This window comes from Ovis canadensis, chromosome 12 (genome assembly GCF_042477335.2).
Source record: "Ovis canadensis isolate MfBH-ARS-UI-01 breed Bighorn chromosome 12, ARS-UI_OviCan_v2, whole genome shotgun sequence".
NCBI classification, from domain to species: Eukaryota; Metazoa; Chordata; class Mammalia; order Artiodactyla; family Bovidae; genus Ovis; species Ovis canadensis.
In genome coordinates, this window is record NC_091256.1 from 56309936 (window position 1) to 56327896 (window position 17961).

Below are 17961 nucleotides of genomic sequence, written 5' to 3' on the forward strand. Positions count from 1 at the left end.
TACTCCTGGCATTGACAGGCTGTGCTTCTCTTTTCTCGAAACACCCTCTTCTCCTGGTCTCCCTGTGGTCACTTCCCCGCTGTTTTCCTCCTGCCTTGCTGGGTGCTTCTTCTCACCCCTTTGCCAGCAGCTTTTCCACTTGACATCCAACTTCCTTGGAGGTTCAGTGGTTAAGAGTCCGCACTTCCAATACAGGGGAATGGGTTCGATCTCTGGTTAGGGAACTAGATCCCAAATGCCTCACAGCCAAAAAAAAAAAAAAATACTGGGGGTGCCCCTGTTTGGCCTTATGCCCTCTCCTGTCCTTTATCCACCCTCCTTCATGGCCAACTATACCCCAGACCCAGGCTTCCCTTGTGGCTCAGCTGGTAAAGAATCCGCCTGCAATGTGGGAGACCTGGGTTCCATCCCTGGGTTGGGAAGATCCCCTGGAGAAGGGAAAGGCTACTCACTCCAGTATTCTGGCCGGAGAATTCCATGGACTGTATAGTCCATGGGGTTGCAAAGAGTCGAACACGACTGAGCGACTGCCTGCACCCAGACCCATGACTTTGAACGCCGTTGCTCAGCTGATGACACCTAAAGTTTATCTCCATTCTGGACCCTTCCCTGGCCTGCAGACTTTCAAACCCAGTGATTTGCCTGGTGACTCTAACAGCCTGTCAAACATAATGTGACCAAAAACCCACTCGAGAGTCCACTCTCTCCCACTTCACTGCTTCTGCAAACTCCTCCAGCTCAGGAAGTGACTCCCTGAGTCCCCAACCCCCGTTGTTTAAGCTCCAAATCTAGGCAACACACATCCTTCTCCTTCTCATCCTCCATGCTCAAGTCATCAGCAGGGCCCTTGGCTCTACCCTCAAAACGTCTCCAAACTGTGTTTCCTGTGACTTATCATCCAGCCTCCCTGGAGCCACCCTCATCCCTTGCCTGCATAGATGCAGAGCATCTGGGGTGGAAACTCTGCGGGTGGAGTCACAATTCATGCTCCAGACAGCAGCTGGGGGCAGCAGGGATCCTGAAAACAGAACTGAGCGTGTCCCTTCACCGCCTTATAACCCCCCTCCCCCGCTGTCCTCAGGATGAAGTCCCAGCTCCCTGTCTTGTTGATGGCCGCCCCTCTCCCAGGCCTGGTCCCTTCTCATTCTGCTGTGCCTCCCCTTAACTCTGTTCACCAGCACGGCCCCTTCAACTCCCCCAACTCACCAGGTGACTTTGTTCCTGTGGTTCCCTCTACCTGGGATGTCCTTCCCAGGATCTCAACCTAGTTGGTTCCTTCCTGTTGCAGCATCTTCCCAGAGGGGCCTCTGCTGGCTCCTAACCTCAAGCAGCCACCCTGGCCACCCTCTACCAGGTGGCCACCCATTGTAAGTACTCTGACATTTCCTCTGTGTGTGTCTGTTAACTTTCTCCCTCCTCTGAATGTAAACTCCAGGAAAAGAAAGGGCCCCTGGGGTCCAAGCAGTGCCTCGTGATGCAAGGAACGATCTTCGTGGAAGGAGGCAAGACGAGAGGCCAGAAGCTTGATTAGGATGTGCAAGAATATTTGGGGCTGAGTCAAGGTGGTGGTGGGCTTCCCAGGTAGCTCAGTGGTAGAAAATCTCCCTGCCAATGTGGGTTTGATCCTTGGGTCAGGAAGATCCCCTGGAGAAGGAAATGGCAACCCACTCCAGTATTCTTGTCTGGGAAATCCCATGGATAGAGCCTGATGGGCCACAGTCCATGGGGTCGCAAAGAGTCTCGGACATGACTTAGCAACTAAACAATAGCAAATTAGTTAATAACAGATCCAACTAGTTAAGACAGCTTCACTGGATTGGGTGGGGCCCTAATCCAAAAATGGGTGTCCTTGTAAAAAGGAGAAAATAGAGACACAGATACAGAGAAAGAAGATGCCATCTGATGACGGAGGCAGTGATTAGAGTTATGTTGCTATCAGCCACAGAGCACCAAGGTTCGCTGGTGGTCACCAGAAGCTGGAAGAGGTAAGAAGGATTCTCCCTTACAGCCTTCAGGGAGTGTGGCCCTGCTGACACCTTGATTTTGAACTTCCAGCCTCTAGAATTCAAGAGACTATGTTTGTGTTTTAAGTTCCCAGGTCTGTGGCCATTTGTCATGTTATCAATGAGAACCTCATGCAACGGTCAAGGATAAGTTGGTTGATGTTGGCCATCAGGGGTCGAGCCTCCCACCTTCAGGCCTCAGGATGAGCCACCTACGCCCCACCACCCCCTTCCCCCAGATGGCTGGGAAGCTGACCCTGTGAGAGTGGCCATGTCTGCCCGAGCTCCAGGGCTTCATCCATGGGTTTTACTCTGCTTCCTGCCCAACAGCCAGGACAAGGATGCAGAGACTGCCTCCCTGGCTTCTGCAGATGCTGGGCTTGCCGGTTCTCTGCAGGGCACCATTCGTCACTGCTGCAGGGAGGCGGCTGAGGCCCAGCCCCAAGGTGACCCGTCCCTGCTACACGGAGAGCTCCACACAGATCCATTCGGTGGGGCCAGGCCGTAAACTGCTGGAGATCACATCCCCTGGGGGCATCTGAGCACCAGGCCCCTTGGTTTCTGCCTAAGGAGGGCTAAGGACAGACACCCACCCCAGTCTGTAATGGCACAGACCACACAGAGAACAGAACACTGAAGAGGAGGAGGGGGCGAGGCCCTGGCTGGGCAGCTGCAGCTCAGACCAGAGGTCCTTCCAGCCACTCAGCTTCAAGATCCAAATGTAAGACTGGCTCACACCAGCTTCTTTCTGCCACTGCCATCTTATCTCTTGTCTCTGCTGTGCAAAGAAATACCCAGAGACCCGAGAGCTAACCCATATTGGCATGCCCCAGACCCCAGTGTAGGTGAATGCCAGATTTTAGGCAGTGCTTCTTCTCACTTACAGAGCGGACCCCTGTGTCTAAGCCTCCGAAGTTTGTGCAGAGTGCTCCCAGAGGAGGAGGGCATGGACCTCCCTTGGGCACCAACTCAGCCTGTAATTCAGGCACTCTCCAAAGTCAAGACCATTCACAGATGCTCTATGTCTGATATGAAAGACTCTCCTGAATTTTGTATTCTACTCCATGAAACAAACCTTTGTTTTAGTAAAAACAGTGGCCTTTCAAATTAGTTACAACTAGATTACTTACACCGTGCTCCTCCCCTGCCCCCCATCATCTGGTAGAAGTGATGCGTTTTCTGATAAGCTCTGTGGATGTTCTCCCTGGTTGACGGTTTGTCATGCAATAGGCCCAGAGGAGGGTGGCTGGGAGGTGGGTTGGGGAATCTGCAGGAGGGAGGGAGCCAGGCCAGGAGGAGCCAGCAAGGTACATACATCAGAGAGCCCCAGGGGTGTCCCCATGGGGGCAGGAAGCATCCAGAAGCTTCCTGGGGCCAGTCTCACAGCTGGAATAGCTCCCTCCTGTTGCCACTGGGCTGCGCCTCTGACCTCAGGGTCAGTGTGTGGTCTCCCACTCCTGGTGGGTGGAGGCTGCTATTAGAAACCAGCCGGTAGGGGAGAGGCTGGCAGGAGCATGGCCACAGGCCAGGGGCAGGAGGCTGGGAGGTGAGGGGAGGTGGACAGAGCTGGGGACCCATCCCAGCTACACATCTTCTAATAGCAGTGAAGGTTTGGTCACAGAAGGCCCAACAGGGAGACCAAACCCTGCTTTTTCTTCCCTCCACCTTCTTACAGGAGGGCAAGGTTTCCATCTTCCACACTTCTAATCCGGAGCCCGGCTGCCCCAGAGGCTGCCTTACTGGGTACTCTACTCTGGGCCTGGTGACCTGGACACCAGGTCACAAGTTGCCAGGGTGTCTGCCCTGCCCCCGAAGCAGGCCCCTAGGTGATGAAACGAGAGCTACTGCTCACCGCTGTGCCTCAGATGACAAGGTCCTTCCCCCACTGAAGGTCAGCAGGAGGCCTGCCCAGATGGCTGGCCGGCTGAACCCAGGAAAGCTGCATCCGTGCCTCCCTTCAATCCTCTCACCCGGACAGGAGGCTCAGCCACCCAGAGAAAACTGAAAATAGTCTAAGAATAAGCTGCTTAGTGGGCTTTGGAGAGGGGCCCAGCGGGTGGGGGCGGGGCCAGGGCCTGGGGGAGCATCAGCTGGTTGCAGAGGAGGGAACCAGGCACCCTGAACTTCCACTCACCTCTTCCAGGGACGGGGTTACTTAAAGGTGTCCCAGGGCCCTTGGCCAGATGTGAGCACCATCCCCTCGGTTCTAGAGCTGCAGGATCAAACCACCTGGGTTTATGCTTTTTGCAAACACAGCCCAGCCGAGGCCATCTAAACACACAGCATCTCCTCCCCACACTCAGCAGCGCCCTGGCTGTCTCCACAGGACCCGAGGTGGCCAGGAGTGACACTTCCCAGAGGCCTTCCAGAAATGGTCTCCAGGGTAAACTGGCTGCTTGACTGCCTCTAACCTGGAAGAGGCCCCACTGCTCCCCAAAGGCACGGCTGGCCCGCCCCAGACCACCCTGGGATCCTGGTGCAAGCAACCTGTGGAAATTTGCTCTGAATCTGAAAGTCTGGGAGAAGGAATGGTGAAACTGGTAGCTCACTGAGCGCCTTGGGTAAAGGAAGCGACTGTTGCACCTCCTGGGACCCTTGCTGTTCCCTCCCCGCAGGGGAGGCTCTTTCCCATTCCTTAGCCTGGCTGCTGCCTGCTCAAGCTGGAGATCTCGGCGGAAGAGACACTTCCTCCGGGAAGCCTTCCTGAACACCGGGCTGGATGCAGCTCTCTTGATGTTTCCAGTGGCACTTCATTCATTCACGCAATCATCCCTAAGACAGATAGGAACTGTGGGCCGCAATCTGCCAGCTTATGCTAGGTGCAGGGTGCGGGGGGTGGGTGGGTGGCAGGCACACAAGGCCTGTGCCCCCTCTAGAGCTCACAGTGAGGGGCAGGGGTGTGTGTGGGGGTGGAGGCCCCTAGGTCTGGGGGAAGCGATGCAGCGCCCGCGACCCCAGGGGCTGCGCTCCCCAAAGTCGGCTTGGAGCGGGTAGATGCCGGTGGCTGCGGTTCTTCCCGGTTCTCCCCCTCTCCCGTTTCCACGCGCTGTCTCCCCTTGGATGGTTGTGTCCTGCTGAGATTTGGGGGACGCGGAGCCCCTGTGCAGATGACCCCCTGCGGGGACGATCGCCTCCCACCCGCGCTGGCTGCTCAGACAAAAGCTGTGCCCCAGCTGCGGCCGCTAAGCGCGTGGATTCCGTGTCCGCGTCCCCCACCCAGTCTTCAGTTTGGCAAGCAAATCGATATTTTAAACAAACGAAAGCAGAAATTCTCTTCCCAAACAACTCTCCCTCTCTGGGGAGGGGCAAAGAGCGCCCCCAGGATCGCGAGCAGGGCAACGGACGCGGGGCGGGGGCTGGGACCAGAAACTCGCGCATCCAGAGGCGGCCGCCGACACGGGAGCGCGCAGCCCTGGCCGCGCGTCCCTGTCTCTCCCCTCAGCGGGCGAGGGCCTAGCGGTGCCGCAGTCCGCGGGGCGGGCGCGGGCGCAGCTTGCCCGCCGCTTCGCGCAGGACTACTGCATTGCAGCTGCGCCGGGCGTGCAAGCGTGCGTGTGTGCATGCGTGTGTGTGCGACTGTGTGTGTGCACGCAGCCGCGCCCCAGTTTGCCAGGCGCTGCTGTCCCCGCGCCGCTCCCGTTCCGCCGCCGCCCCTCCCCCTCGCCGCAGCGCGCGCGCCCGCACGTCCCCGCGGCTCTAACTGCGAATTTGCCCGGTAACCGTGGGGGCGGGCGGTTCTGAGCCGAGGAGCTGCGGAACCCGAGGGGAGGGGAGCCGAGAGGAAGGCTTCAGACAGCCTGGCCGCTGCGGCATCTTCTGCGACACGCTTCTCCACTGCCGGGTCAGAGGGTTGGCCAGAGCCCTGGGGACACCCACCCTCTGGGCTGTCCCAGCCGTCCTCTCTGCACTGAGAGGATTATGCCCCCGGCGCTGTGGCTGCCCCCCGACTCCCTGCCCTCATTATTTATCAGGCTGGATAAATGCGGGTGGCTAAGTCACTTGTATTCATTGAAGGGGGCGGAGGACTAGAAGGACGTTTTACTCCTCTACCCTGGCAGGGTGGGGGGTCTCATGGTTCCTGTGCTTTGGACCCCTTTCGCCTCCCACTATTGAAAGGATGCCTGGTCAAGCCTAAAGGGAAGGAGATTCACGGGGTCCTTCCAGGCCCCCATCTACTCTCTGTCTGGGGGTGGTCCTGCCTTCTCCCCACCCACCTCCTGTTATCTCTCCTGTGGATTCTGCCGGGGGCTGGGGCATGTTTATTTCAACTGGAGGCCTAGGGAGGTCAGAGCTCCAAGTCTCTGCAGAGGGGGCTGCTGAGGAGCAGTGTCCACCTTGGCCGAGGACTCAGGGGTGTGCTTCTTATGGAGCAGTTAAGGTGGCTTCCCTTCCCCATGGTTCCTGTCATAGCATCTTCCCCTGCAGGCACCCTCCTGGATAGCTGGCTCTCTGTCTTTCCCGCCCCTGGGAGGCCAGGGGTTGGGGTGGGGCAGCTGATGTTTCCTGTGCTTCCAGGTGAGGCTCTGCCTGGCTGGACTTGGCTCTCTGAAGTGCTCCATCTCCCAGGCAGGTCCCACACTGACTGGTCCCAGCAACCTTCAGTCACCCTGGAGAGGTGACCTGGTCACTGAGGGAGAGCCAGGGCTCTGCAGACTTCCCTGTTCCCTATCCCATTTGTTCTGCAAAAGTGAAACCGGATTTCCTGAACGGGAGCCCCTGGTCACCCTGCCCTTCTCCGTTACATCCTGCGGGTCATCCGGCTGGCTGCAGCCTTGGCCAGGGTGGCTGCCAAGGCCAGCCTGGTGCTCCCAGGCAGCCACTGCCAGGCGCAGATGCCTGCTGACCCAGAGCCACCTCTGGGAACAGCTCAGAGGGTTCAGTGGCTGGGGTGGCTGCCAGGCACCCTGTCCCTTCTGGGGCCAGGGCTGCGATGAGGCTGAAGTTTGCACCCTGGGTGGCTCAGGAAGGCTGCCAAGGCATGCACCCATGCCCAGAGATCCTCCAGCAGCCAGCAGCAAGGGGAGGTCTGAGAGGGGAGAAGGCAACGGGCTGCTGTGGATGGGGAAAGGGAGCTTAAGGAACTGACCCTACAGAGGGCCCTGGGTGAGCTTAGCTGAGACCTAACACCTTGGCTTGGCATGGTCTCCAGCAAGGGATCCCACAATTGGGCATCTCTGCAGCTGCCCTGATATGAAGGGCAGGTTCAGTCATCCTTCCCATTCTGTCTCTGTCCAGAGCAGACCATCAGCTCAGCCCTCCAGCCAATTTTGGAGCTTCCTTTGGGCATGTCCAGGCATGGAAGGGCAGTCTCTGACCTTAGCACCCTCCTCCCCAACACCCCACCACCCCTGTGGAGCAGGGCAGCTGCTCTTAGAGAAGCAGCCTCAGCCATCACATCCAGCCTCCTCCCTTGGAGCCACTTGGGGCTCCCTGGCCCTCGGCCCTCAGCCCTGATGGTGATCCCGGGCTTGTGTCCGATGCTCTACGGGACCGTGTGCGCTCAGTCGCTCAGTCGTGTCAAACTCTTTCGCAGCCCCATGGACTGTAGCCCGCCACGCTCCTCTGTCCATGGAATTTTTCAGGCAAGGATACTGGAATGAGTTGCCCTTTCCTACTCCAGGGTATCTTCCTGACCCAGGGATCAAACGTATGTCTCCTGCATTGGCACGCGGGTTCTTTACCACTGTGTCTCCTGGGAAGCCCGTATAGGGCAGAAGCCGAAGTAAAAATAGCCTAGAGGCAGGAGTGATGGGTGGGGAAGAGTTTCCATAAGAAGGTTTGGCTTATGGTCTTTAAAAGGCAGAAGCACTGGACACACAGCCCCGAAGTCCAGCCTTAGAATCAGAAAGAAGCCCATCGTGGGCTGCCTTCCCCCGGCCTTGCCTCTGAGAGGCTCAAGGCTTGGCGATGGCCTCCAGGAGCCCCTCTGCTTCCAGGAACTGCCCTGGGTGGGTGGCGGTGGGGCGGTAGGGGATGCTTCGACCTGGCTGCTCCAGGGCTGTTGAGAGAGGCTCAGCAACTTGGGGGTTTGTCTGGCTGCTCAGATCCCCTGGCAGGCCCTGGGCCCAAGCTCACAGACTCACTGTGTCCCAGGGAAAGGCCGAGATTAAGGTGAGTCTCACCAGGTAAGACTTGGGCCCCGAGCAGAAGTCAGGACACCTGGGTGCTTCCTCCTTTCTCACACCTTGTGCACAGGGTTCCCGGGTGTCCCTCTCCCTTGGGGTTTGGCAAATTGACCCGAACGCTCTTCTTACCGTCCAGTGACAGCCAGTCGTGCTGGGAGGACGGGAGTGTGGGCAGGGCCCGAGCTTTGTACTCAAACACCACCGAGTTGGAGATGATCTGGTTGTTGAAGGCAACTTGTAGAGTCACAAGACCAGTGTCGTGGGCTGAAAGCAAAAGAAAGACCAGTCAGGGCTGGGGTGGGTGGAGCATGGACACCCCCCGCCCCGCAACCTTGTGTACCACCCCAGGGCCTGGAGGAGCCTCTTCCCTCTGCTCCTCATGGATTAGCCCTGCCTGGGCCTGCTCATTCCTCGAGGCCAAAATGCAGTGCTGCTTCTATTAGAAGGCTTCTCGGGGGGCTGCACTCAGCCATCGCCCCTTGATCACTCTAGTTTGTCATTGCCTGTTTGCTCCCCTGCCTGTTGGGAGGACGGGGACTGGGAGCTCAGTATAGATTTGTTGAATGAATGAGTGAATGGATGAATGAACGGTCCTCCACTCCACCGCATGGCTGACTGAGTCCTCCCCCTCCAGTCCATCCTAGGGGGGAGAGGTTGGGTTCACGTCCAGCATTTCCTTTGTGCTCATTTCTGTTTCGTCCTTCCCTGCAAGCATGTCCTGACTCACTTAGCATGGCCTGCCTTGTATTTTCAGAAGTTCTGCCTCCCTGATAGAGGCAAGGGCTTCGTCTGTGCCTGTTACTCTGAGTCCAGTGGGGGCTGGGCTGGGAGCTGGCAGGAAGCTTGTTCCTCCCTCTCAATGCCTGGACAGCAAACTTTGGAAAGACAGGCCCTTATGGGCCTCAGCAGCTGTTCTGACCCCAGCACAGGGCCCAGTGAAAACTTCTGGTTGAGTAATGCATGGGACGTTCTCACTGTCCTTGGCCTTGGGCAGAGACCTGCTTTGTTTCTGGGGGAGAGGCTGCTGTTGAAGTCTTGGGGGCTGGGGGTGCTGTGCGGACTGCTCCGCCCCACCAGGCCTCATCCCCCCACCCCCACCGGGAGACAGCAGGGTTCTGTGCTCTCTGCCCTGCTTGTCTGGAACCAGCGATTGGGGCCTCCCCAGGACAGGTTTCCAGGGAGGACGCACCCAGGGATCGTGTTACTGTTTGGGCTCTTGGTTTTCCGAAGCTTAGCCTGGAGGAAGCTGTCCAAGTCAGCTGCTCCCGGGGGCAGAGGAAGGCTCTGGCTTCCCTGGGAGGACGGGTGGTGTAGGCTCACTTCCCGTGGGAAAACCAACTCATCCACTTGTGACATCTCTCCATCCCAGGTGGAGGTGTTACATCATTGTCCCCAGAGTGGGTCTTCAGGAAGTCATTGCCCCAGGATGACCCGCAGGCTTATTGTCCCCCTGTGCTTTCTGCCCTGTTGTGGCTCCTCAGATCCAGGTCACAAGCTGGCTCTGTGGTGGGTGGGGGGGTGGGTGGGGGGCAGTGTCCTGCAGGACCTCCTGCCATGCCTCTCTGGGCAGGGAGCCCCAGCCAAGTCCCGGCTCCAGCTACATCCCCAGGGCAGACCTCTGAGCTCATGGTCACTCGCCTTCCCTGGTGATTTGCCTGGCTCACCAACAGGAGGGCAGGGCGTCAGTGTGCATCCATCTGAGCCCGCCCAGCTCTGCTCCTCTGAACACACCCTGCTGGCCCTGGGGAGTTCAAGGATTCCCTGCACCAGATGTTCCAGCCGGAAGGTCCTCCCCCGCCACTGCTCATCTTCCACCACCTCCTGGCACGTGCACAGCCTGCATTGACACTGGGATGGTGGCAGATCCAAAGGTGCCCCGTCTGTCCCCAGAGAGATGCAACAGAGAGCACCTGTCACCGTCTCCTGGGTCTCAGCCCAGCAGCCCCACGCACATCACTCAGGGTATTTCCTGGAGTCTCTTTCCTTCCCCTGCATTCAGTCCATTAGTTGAGTCCTGGGTCCATTGACTTCTCTCCATCTCAACAGCCACCATGCCAGCCCAGGCTGTCATCACTTCTTCCTGCCCAGATGCCTAGACTCCTGCATTAGCCTCCTGCCAAGGGCAACCTCAGCACACCCGAGACCTACCTGTCCCTGCTGGGATGGTGTCGGGGGGCCACACTTGGGAGCCCCCACAGGGCACAGGTGGGAGTGTGTTCCCCGGGAGAGCCTTCCTCCTTAAGCTGGGAAGGATTACCCCTCTGCTGATTCCTGTGGTTTCTCTGCTTCTTTCTACCCTCCTACAATCCATTCTTCTACACACCCAGAATAATCTTTAATTTTTCAAAAAAGGTGTTTTTGTTCTTTATTTGGTGGTGGCGGGCGCAGCACGTGGATCTGCATTGCGTCATGGGGGATCTTTTGTTGCAGCATGTGGACTCTCTGACTGTGGCTCACAGGCTCAGTAGTTGCGGCACGCAGGCTACATTGCCTTAGGGCATGTGGGATCTTAGTTCCCCGACCAGGGCTTGCACCCACGACCCCTGCATTTCAAGGTGGATCCTTAACCATTAGACTGCCAAGGAAGTCCCCACCCAGAATCATCTTTCAAAAACATAATTTTGGTCAGGCCACTCCCCACTTAAAACGAGTGGCTTCCATTGCAGATAAAAGCAAATCAGACTCCTTCTTATGACTCAGAAGGTGGGACATGATTTGGACCCTGTCATCTTCTCCACCCTAGCTGTCTCCCACCTTTGTGTTTCTCCAACTTACCCAACCTGTTCCTGCCTCAGGGCCTTTGCACCTCCTTTGCCCACAGTCTGGAGGCTTTTCTCCTACTCTTCCCAGGACTGGGTGCATCTCATCATTCAGGTTCCAGCCTAATGTCCCAGCCTATGGGAGGCCTTCCCTCATCAGTCTGTCCAAAGGAACCTCCCTTACTGCATTACCATCTTCTAGTGTCCTGGTATCATTTTCTCCAGTTACCCGGGTTATGTCTTTGTTTCCTTGTTTTTTTTGTTTTGTTTTGTTTTCTACAGTAGACTGTAAGTTCCAGGAGAGATGGGTGCTGGTCTGTTCTGATTTCCTCTTTATGTCCAGGGTCAAGGTCAGTGCCTGGACTGTTACAGTCTCTCAGTAGGTGTTTGTTGAATGAATTGCTTAAAAACCACGGTGCGCTTACTCATCTCTCTCTTTTTTTTTTTTTTAAATGATGGGAGGAGTGATGATGTGCAGGGGGAACATGGTGTTTTGTTTTGTTTTTGGCTGTGCTGGGTCTTCGTTACTGTGTGGGCTTTTTCTAGTTGCGGTGAGAGGTGGCTGCTCTTCATTGCAATGGGTGGGCTTCTCATTGTGGTGACTTCTCTTAGTGAAGACCACGGGCTCTAAGTGTAAGGGTGTCAGTAGTTCCAGCACTCAAGCTTTAGTAGTTGTGGCTCCCGGGCCCAGGAGCACAGGCTCAGTAGTTGTGGTGCGTGGGCTTATTTGCTCCTTGGCATGTGGAATCTTCCAGGATCAGGGATTGAACCAAGTCTCCTGCATTGGCAGGCAGATTCTTTACCACTGAGGGAAGCCCTGCTCATCTCATTTTGAACTTCATTTTGCCTTTGGTGCCTCCAAGGACACCAGGAGAGAGCGCCAAAGAATTGATGCCTTTGAACTGCGGTGTTGGAGAAGACTCTTGAGAGTCCCATGGACTGCAAGGAGATCAAACCAGTCAATCCTAAAGGAGATCAGTCCTGAATATTCATTGGAAGGATAAATGTTGAAACTGAAATTCCAATACTTTGGCCACCTGATGGCAAGAACTGACTCACTGGAAAAGACCCTGATGCTGGGAAAGATTGAAGGCAGGAAGAGAAGAGGACGACAGAGGACGAGATGGTTGGATGGCATCATGGACATGAATTTGAGCAAGCTCCAGAAGTTGGTGATGGACAGGGAAGCCTGGTGTGCTGCAGTACATGGGGTCACAAGGATTTGGACACAACTGAGCGACTAAACTGAAGTGACTGACTCCAAGGACTCCAGCATGGGACTGTCTGAAAGTCCCAAAACAAAGCCTTCTTGTTGTTGGCAGCAGAGGTTGGGTGGGTGGCGAGTGTCCTTCATCTTCTCCTGAGCCTGCGTTGCCCTTCCTAATTCTCAAGTCCTCTTTCATTGCCGCTTCACTTGGGCTCAGTGACCTGACTTGGTTGTCTCCCTCCTGACCTTGGAACATTCCTGGAATCTCGCAGGAGGGAGTTTCCATGCCTGTGTCTTCTGCAGCCAGTGATGGAGGGGGAGCAAGAACCGTGTGCTTGGTCAGGGTCAAGTCCCTCCATCCGTGTTGCCTGGGCATGTGCACCAGGCCGGTGGGCGGGGGCAATCTGCATGCCCTGTGCCCCCTTCTCCCATACTAGTTCCCCAGGTGACCTGGCTTGTGCTCACAAGCCTCTGAGGCCTTCTTGTCAGCAAGGCCAGTTTGGTTCTCCTTTTAAGGGTTCTTCATTTAAGATCAGCTCCAATTTCCCTGAGCCTTTGGGAGACCCAGGGCAGAGGTCCTCAAGCAATCAGCATCATCCCCAAGCCAGGGTGTGGCTTGTTTGCATGACCGACTCCTTCCTGACTGAGAGTTTCCTGGGGTCAAGTTCAGGGTTAGGGGTCTTAGCCTCCATTTCAGGTGCATACCGGTTACTGGCAAACTGCTTGATGAACGAATGCGTGCGAAAGCCAGGGCTGTTTTGCAGAGTAACATGTTTCCATTTGGGCCTCAAAAGAGGGATGTCCAAATAGGATCCCCCTCTTTGTGGTTAGGGGTAGAACCCTGGCTCTCAGGCTGCCTGAGCCTCCCTGGGTCCAAGATGCAGGATGCTAGGGGACCCTGAGCCGCTGGGAGACATAGTGGCCTAGGCAGACTCTCCTGTAAGCTGCCTGCTCTGGGGACCCAGAGATGCTCTGGGTCCAGGAGAATTGCCTGCTGAGACCTAAACAGTGATGGATCCCTCTCCCCAGTCCCCTACCCACTGCCGAGGACAGAGAGAGCAAGGCCTCGCTCATGAGAAGCTTCATGGATTGAGCCTGTGAGCCGGAAGCTTCCTGGACCTGCCCTGCTCTCGGTCCTTCTGCATCTGGCCGGTGGTTTTTAGGGATGCAGAAGAGGGGGCTCAAGAGGTCAACCCCCGGGCTCACGCCACCAGATGGGAACTGGCTGATCTGGGATGCAAGAAGTGACTGCTCCAGCGCCCGGGGGTTTGCCAGGTCCTGGCCTGGGACACCATCCAGAGGGCACACAAAGGCCGGCCTTTTTTTTTTTTTTTCGGAGGGGTCAGATAACTCAGGACAGGCAAGGTCTGGGTCCTCAGCCAGGCAAGAACCAGGTACAGGAAGTGGCATCTATTTATAGGTCGGGCCAGTGCCGTTCCAGCAGCAGGTGATAAGTGGGTAGGTTAATAACACACTGCCCCTTCCCCCTCTCTCGCCAGCAGAGGTTGGGGGCTGCATTAGCCGCAAGCAGCCCCGAGCTGGGATAGGCTGGCCCAGCCTGGCTGACGTCCAGATGGCTGTGCTCCAGCCCCAGGAGGGCTGCTGGGAGCCTGGGAGCAGCAGGACCAAGTGGGAGCCAGCCAGGCCGCTGATGGGGGCAGGGCCAGCAGGGGAGGCCGCCAGGGGCAGCAGCCCTGGCTCCCTGGGTGTTTGTGGTGAAGAGGTTGCTCTATTCAAGTGGAAGCTGAGCCGGTGCGCCGAGCCCTGGAGCAGGGCATTCTGCTCTGATGGGCTTTGTGGGGAGATGGAGAGAGAAGAATGTTCCATGTCAGCTCGGGAGCTCCAGGTTGGGGGCATGGTGGGGGTGAGGCAGACGTCTAGGGTGGCCAGAGGTTCAAGCTGGACCACCCCAGGTAAACCAGGCCCCTGGCACCGACCAGTTCTACTCCTGACTTGGGGACCCCGCCCCCACTTCTCTTCCCCGCCACCCCCCACCCCAACCCTAGCTCCACAGGGAGCTCTCTCTTTCTCTCTCTCTCTCTCCCCTTTTGTAGTCACCTTGGCTTCAGATGACATGGAGTGGGACTCTTCACCCTCACCACCCACCTCCTCCTCTGCCTCTCTGTCCATCATCTGGGCCAGCCGGACAGGTCATCCCTGGGACTAATGATATCTGGGAAGGGCAGGTCGAGGGGTCACACCAGCGTCAGCCCAGGGAACAGAAAACTATGAGCAGATTCGAGTAGCTATCCACCCCCTGTCTGTGACATGCCAGGCACTTTTCAAGCCCTGGGGGGGGCACATGGTGACCAAAAAGACACAGACTGTCCCCTGGAGCCAACAGGCCAGTGGGGGGGTAGTGACGACCAGAGGTCAAGAGCAAGACAGGGACACCAAGCTATGTGGACGATGATGAGCCCCGCCAGAGCGAGAGGGAGAAGGCCAGAGCCGTGGGAAGAGCACACGGGGCGGGGGGCACTGTCCCCGAAAATGGAAGGAAACCTCGTGCCTGTACCTTCTGGCCATGGGGCAGCTGGAATCACCGATGTATAAAAGGAGTTTGTGCGGATTAGTCTCAGTTTGATGCCCCCTCCCCGGTGGCCTGCTGGGTCTTCTCCATCCCTCTCCGACCTGCTCTGTATCCCAGGGGACTGGCCCTGTGGCCAGCATGACGTGGGCTCTCTTGTTCTTGTGACTTCTGCTTGGCTTGGGCTATGGGAGAGGGCTGCTTTGTGGCCCTGATCCCAGATGTAGCTCCTGTCTGGACCCCTCCACCGCTGTGCTCTCAGCAGCTCCCATCACACTTCAGGTGGAGACTGGTTAGAGCTTCCTGCTGCGGCCAGTCCTGGGTGTGCCCACCTGGCTCGAGGGTTGACTAAATAGTCCTCCATCAAGTTCTCTTCAAAATCCAGCCCACCTCACCTGTGCCCCTGTTTCACTGACGTTCTAATAGCTGATCTGGGACTCACCCCTTCACAGCGCAGGAAACTGAGGTTCAGAGAAATGGCGCAACGTGCCCCGGGTCACCCTCCTCGCCCGCTGACCCAGAGCCCAGCTCTCCGGGGCCCCTGTGGCCTCCTCGGACAGGCGGCCTTCTCTCTCACCTGGGCAGTAGCAGCGCAGCACGCCGGGCTGAATCAAGGACGCAGGCACCGAGATCTGGTCGAACAGGCAGCTGTAATTATTGCTGGCTTCTTGCCAAGGGCCTGTGATGAGAACCTTCACTCCTCCCTGGAGGGAACAGAGGCCGGCAGGGGGCGGGGGTCAGCCACACTGGGACAGGGGCCTCCACGGCTGCACCGCTCAGATGGCGGGCCACACCCCTGGCCCACGTGCTTGTGGAACATGCAGGCTCCCCATTCCCGTAAGCCCTACTTTATTTGTTTTTAAACTTTTGTGTTGGAGTCTAGCCGATTAACAATGCTGTGATAGTTTCAGGTGCACAGCAAAGGGACTCAGCCATACACATACATGGATCCCTTCTCCCCAAAACTCCCCTCCCATCAGGCTGCCACATGACACTGAGCAGAGTTGCCCGTGCTATAGAATAAGAACTTGTTCGTTATCCACTTTAAAGGATACAAATGAACTTATTTACGAAACAGAAACAGACTCACAGACTTAGAGATCTAACCTATGGTTGCCAGGGGGCATGAACCGGGGGAAGGGAGAGTTAGGAAGTTTGGGGTCCACATAAAGCCCACATTTGAGAACCACTGTCTCAGGACTGTGGCAGGGAGAAGGGCCCCAGTTCTCCTCCCCCTGGTGTGCAGAGGCCCCAAGACGCCCTTTGCCTTTCACAGCTGGCATCCTACAGGGGGATGGCAGTTCTGACCCCTGATCCCCTCCAGAAAGAGAAACTTTCAGCTCTAGCCAAAAGGGGGCACAGTTTGCTACACCTTTCCCCTCAGGATGCACCTGAGAAGCTGTCCGGGGCGGTGGGGGGGGCCCTGTGGAAGGTAGTGGAGGGGCGGGAGGGCGCGTTCTCTTTCATCTGCTTGCGCACAGACTGTGGGAACTCTGAGCTGTGGAAACAGGCCTGGGCATCTCAGTGGCCCCCCGGGGAGTGGACATGGTGATGGCAAGGATGAGGGGAGACCCAGGATGCCCAGGGTGTGGTGGGAGAGCCAGGGAGGTGGATGCAGATGGCGATGGGAAAGACATTGGAAGGAGCGCTCCGAATGGGAGGGGCACAGAGGTCGCTCTGGGCTGGACAGGGCGGGGCAGGGGGGGTGGCTTCCTGCTGGACGCTGGGGACGGTGTGAAACTGTGCATGGACTCCTGCCTCTGGGTTGAGCCACCCTCTGTGCTGCCGGCATGGCCTGCAGCCCCCTGACTGTGTGTGCACATTGTACACGCAGCCCCTGATGTGCTTGCAGCCTGGCTGGGCTGCAGCTGCTCCCACAGGGCGGGGGTGGGGCAGGGGGAGGGAGGAAGGGGGATGGCGGAGGGTGGCTCAGATGACCTTGCTCAGCTCAAGGGGAGAGGGCCCTGGAAGCGCCCAGGCGCAGGAGGGTGCAGGAAAGGAATCAGCACTCCCTGCCCGCCTGCTGGAACCAGCCAGGGCAGCCCCACAGCACACAGAGTGGCCTCACGTCTCAGCGCCCTGGGCAGTCCTGTTTTATTGTCCGAGCTTAGTGATTAATAGCACACTGTCCTGCCTGATGTGGGCAGCACGGTGTAGGTGCCCCACTCAGGGCTCAGACTGCGGTCACTGAGTCAGGGAGGCTTGCCCTGGGGGTGCAGAGGGTGAGGTGGCTGGCCTCTAGGGCTCCCCCGGCTCTCCTAGGGTGGGCAAACCCAGGCTTCAGCCGCCTTGCCCAGCAGGGGGCCAAGAGCTGCCCAGGACGGGGTGAAGGGCACCACCTAGTGTCCAGGCAGAAGTCAGGAGGCACCCCTGCTAGAGACCGGGGTGCTGGAGGACGGGTGAGGAGCGCCTCACTTCTCCAGGCCAGAGAGGCCAGACCCCAGCTCTCCTGCTGCTCCGAATGGCAGTGAGACACTCTCTCCTGCTCACTGACCCGTTCTTGGGTGACCTGTCCTTGGCACTGGCCCATCCATGCCCCCAGCGTCAACATAGCACTTGCTTTGGAGGCTCCCCACAAGGTTCCTGGAAGCAGACCTGGTGCAGGACTGGCCTTGGGCGTCCATAGTGAGAGGCTTAGAGGTGGGTCCCCCCTGGGCCAGCACAGAAAGGAGATTCCCCCCAGAAGGGGCTCTCCCAGACTGGAAGGGGCTCTCCCAGACTGGAAGGCATTTTCCATGTGATCTTAGATGGGCCTTCCTTCCTCTGCCTGGAATGGCTAGAAAAATCAGCTTCCTGCTAGACAACCAAAGTTTAGAGGGCAGTAGAGAAGGAAATGGTAACCCACTCCAGTGTTCTTGCCTGGAGAATCCCAGGGATGGGGGAGCCTGGTGGGCTGCCATCTATGGGGTTGCAGAGTCGGACATGACTGAAGCGACTTAGCAGTAGTAGTAGCAGCAGAGAGACCTCAGGACCAAGAGCCAAAAGCAGGAGGCCTGCCCCTGCCTTCCAGTAGCTGTGTGTCCTCAGGCAAGTGGCCCACCCTCTCTGGGTGGCATTTGAACTCTAGGCACACTCTGGCCTTAACAGTCTTTGGTTCTGACATATGGACCCAAGGAGAGGTTTGGAGTTCTGTCAGTGTGGCGGGTCCCTGGGCTGGGAGTGGGTGCCTGGCTGGGAGTTGTGCCACACGACTAGGGAGAACCTAATTTTGGGGCGCCTGGGAGCGCCTGAGACCAGGTTGGGGTACAGTGGTCCTTGGATCCTGGGTAGTGGAAGTGCAGTGGCTTCAAGAGGCCACAGACAGTTACTCTGTGAGAAAAAATGAAAAACAAACAAACAA

General features: G+C 57.5%; 1 protein-coding gene across 2 annotated transcripts in view; it reads right to left on the minus strand.

Annotated features, from left to right (window-relative positions):
- The window catches only part of CAMTA1 (calmodulin binding transcription activator 1), a 91714-nt gene extending 76275 nt beyond the window's left edge, over positions 1-15439 (minus strand). For both annotated transcript variants that reach the window (XM_069545802.1, XM_069545799.1), the window contains exons 1-2: positions 15199-15439; positions 8258-8392 (exon numbers count right to left, since the gene is read on the minus strand). The gene's annotated coding sequence lies outside the window, so the exon portion shown is untranslated. The remainder of the gene's footprint in view (positions 1-8257; positions 8393-15198) is intronic.
- Positions 15440-17961: the final 2522 nt, after the last annotated feature.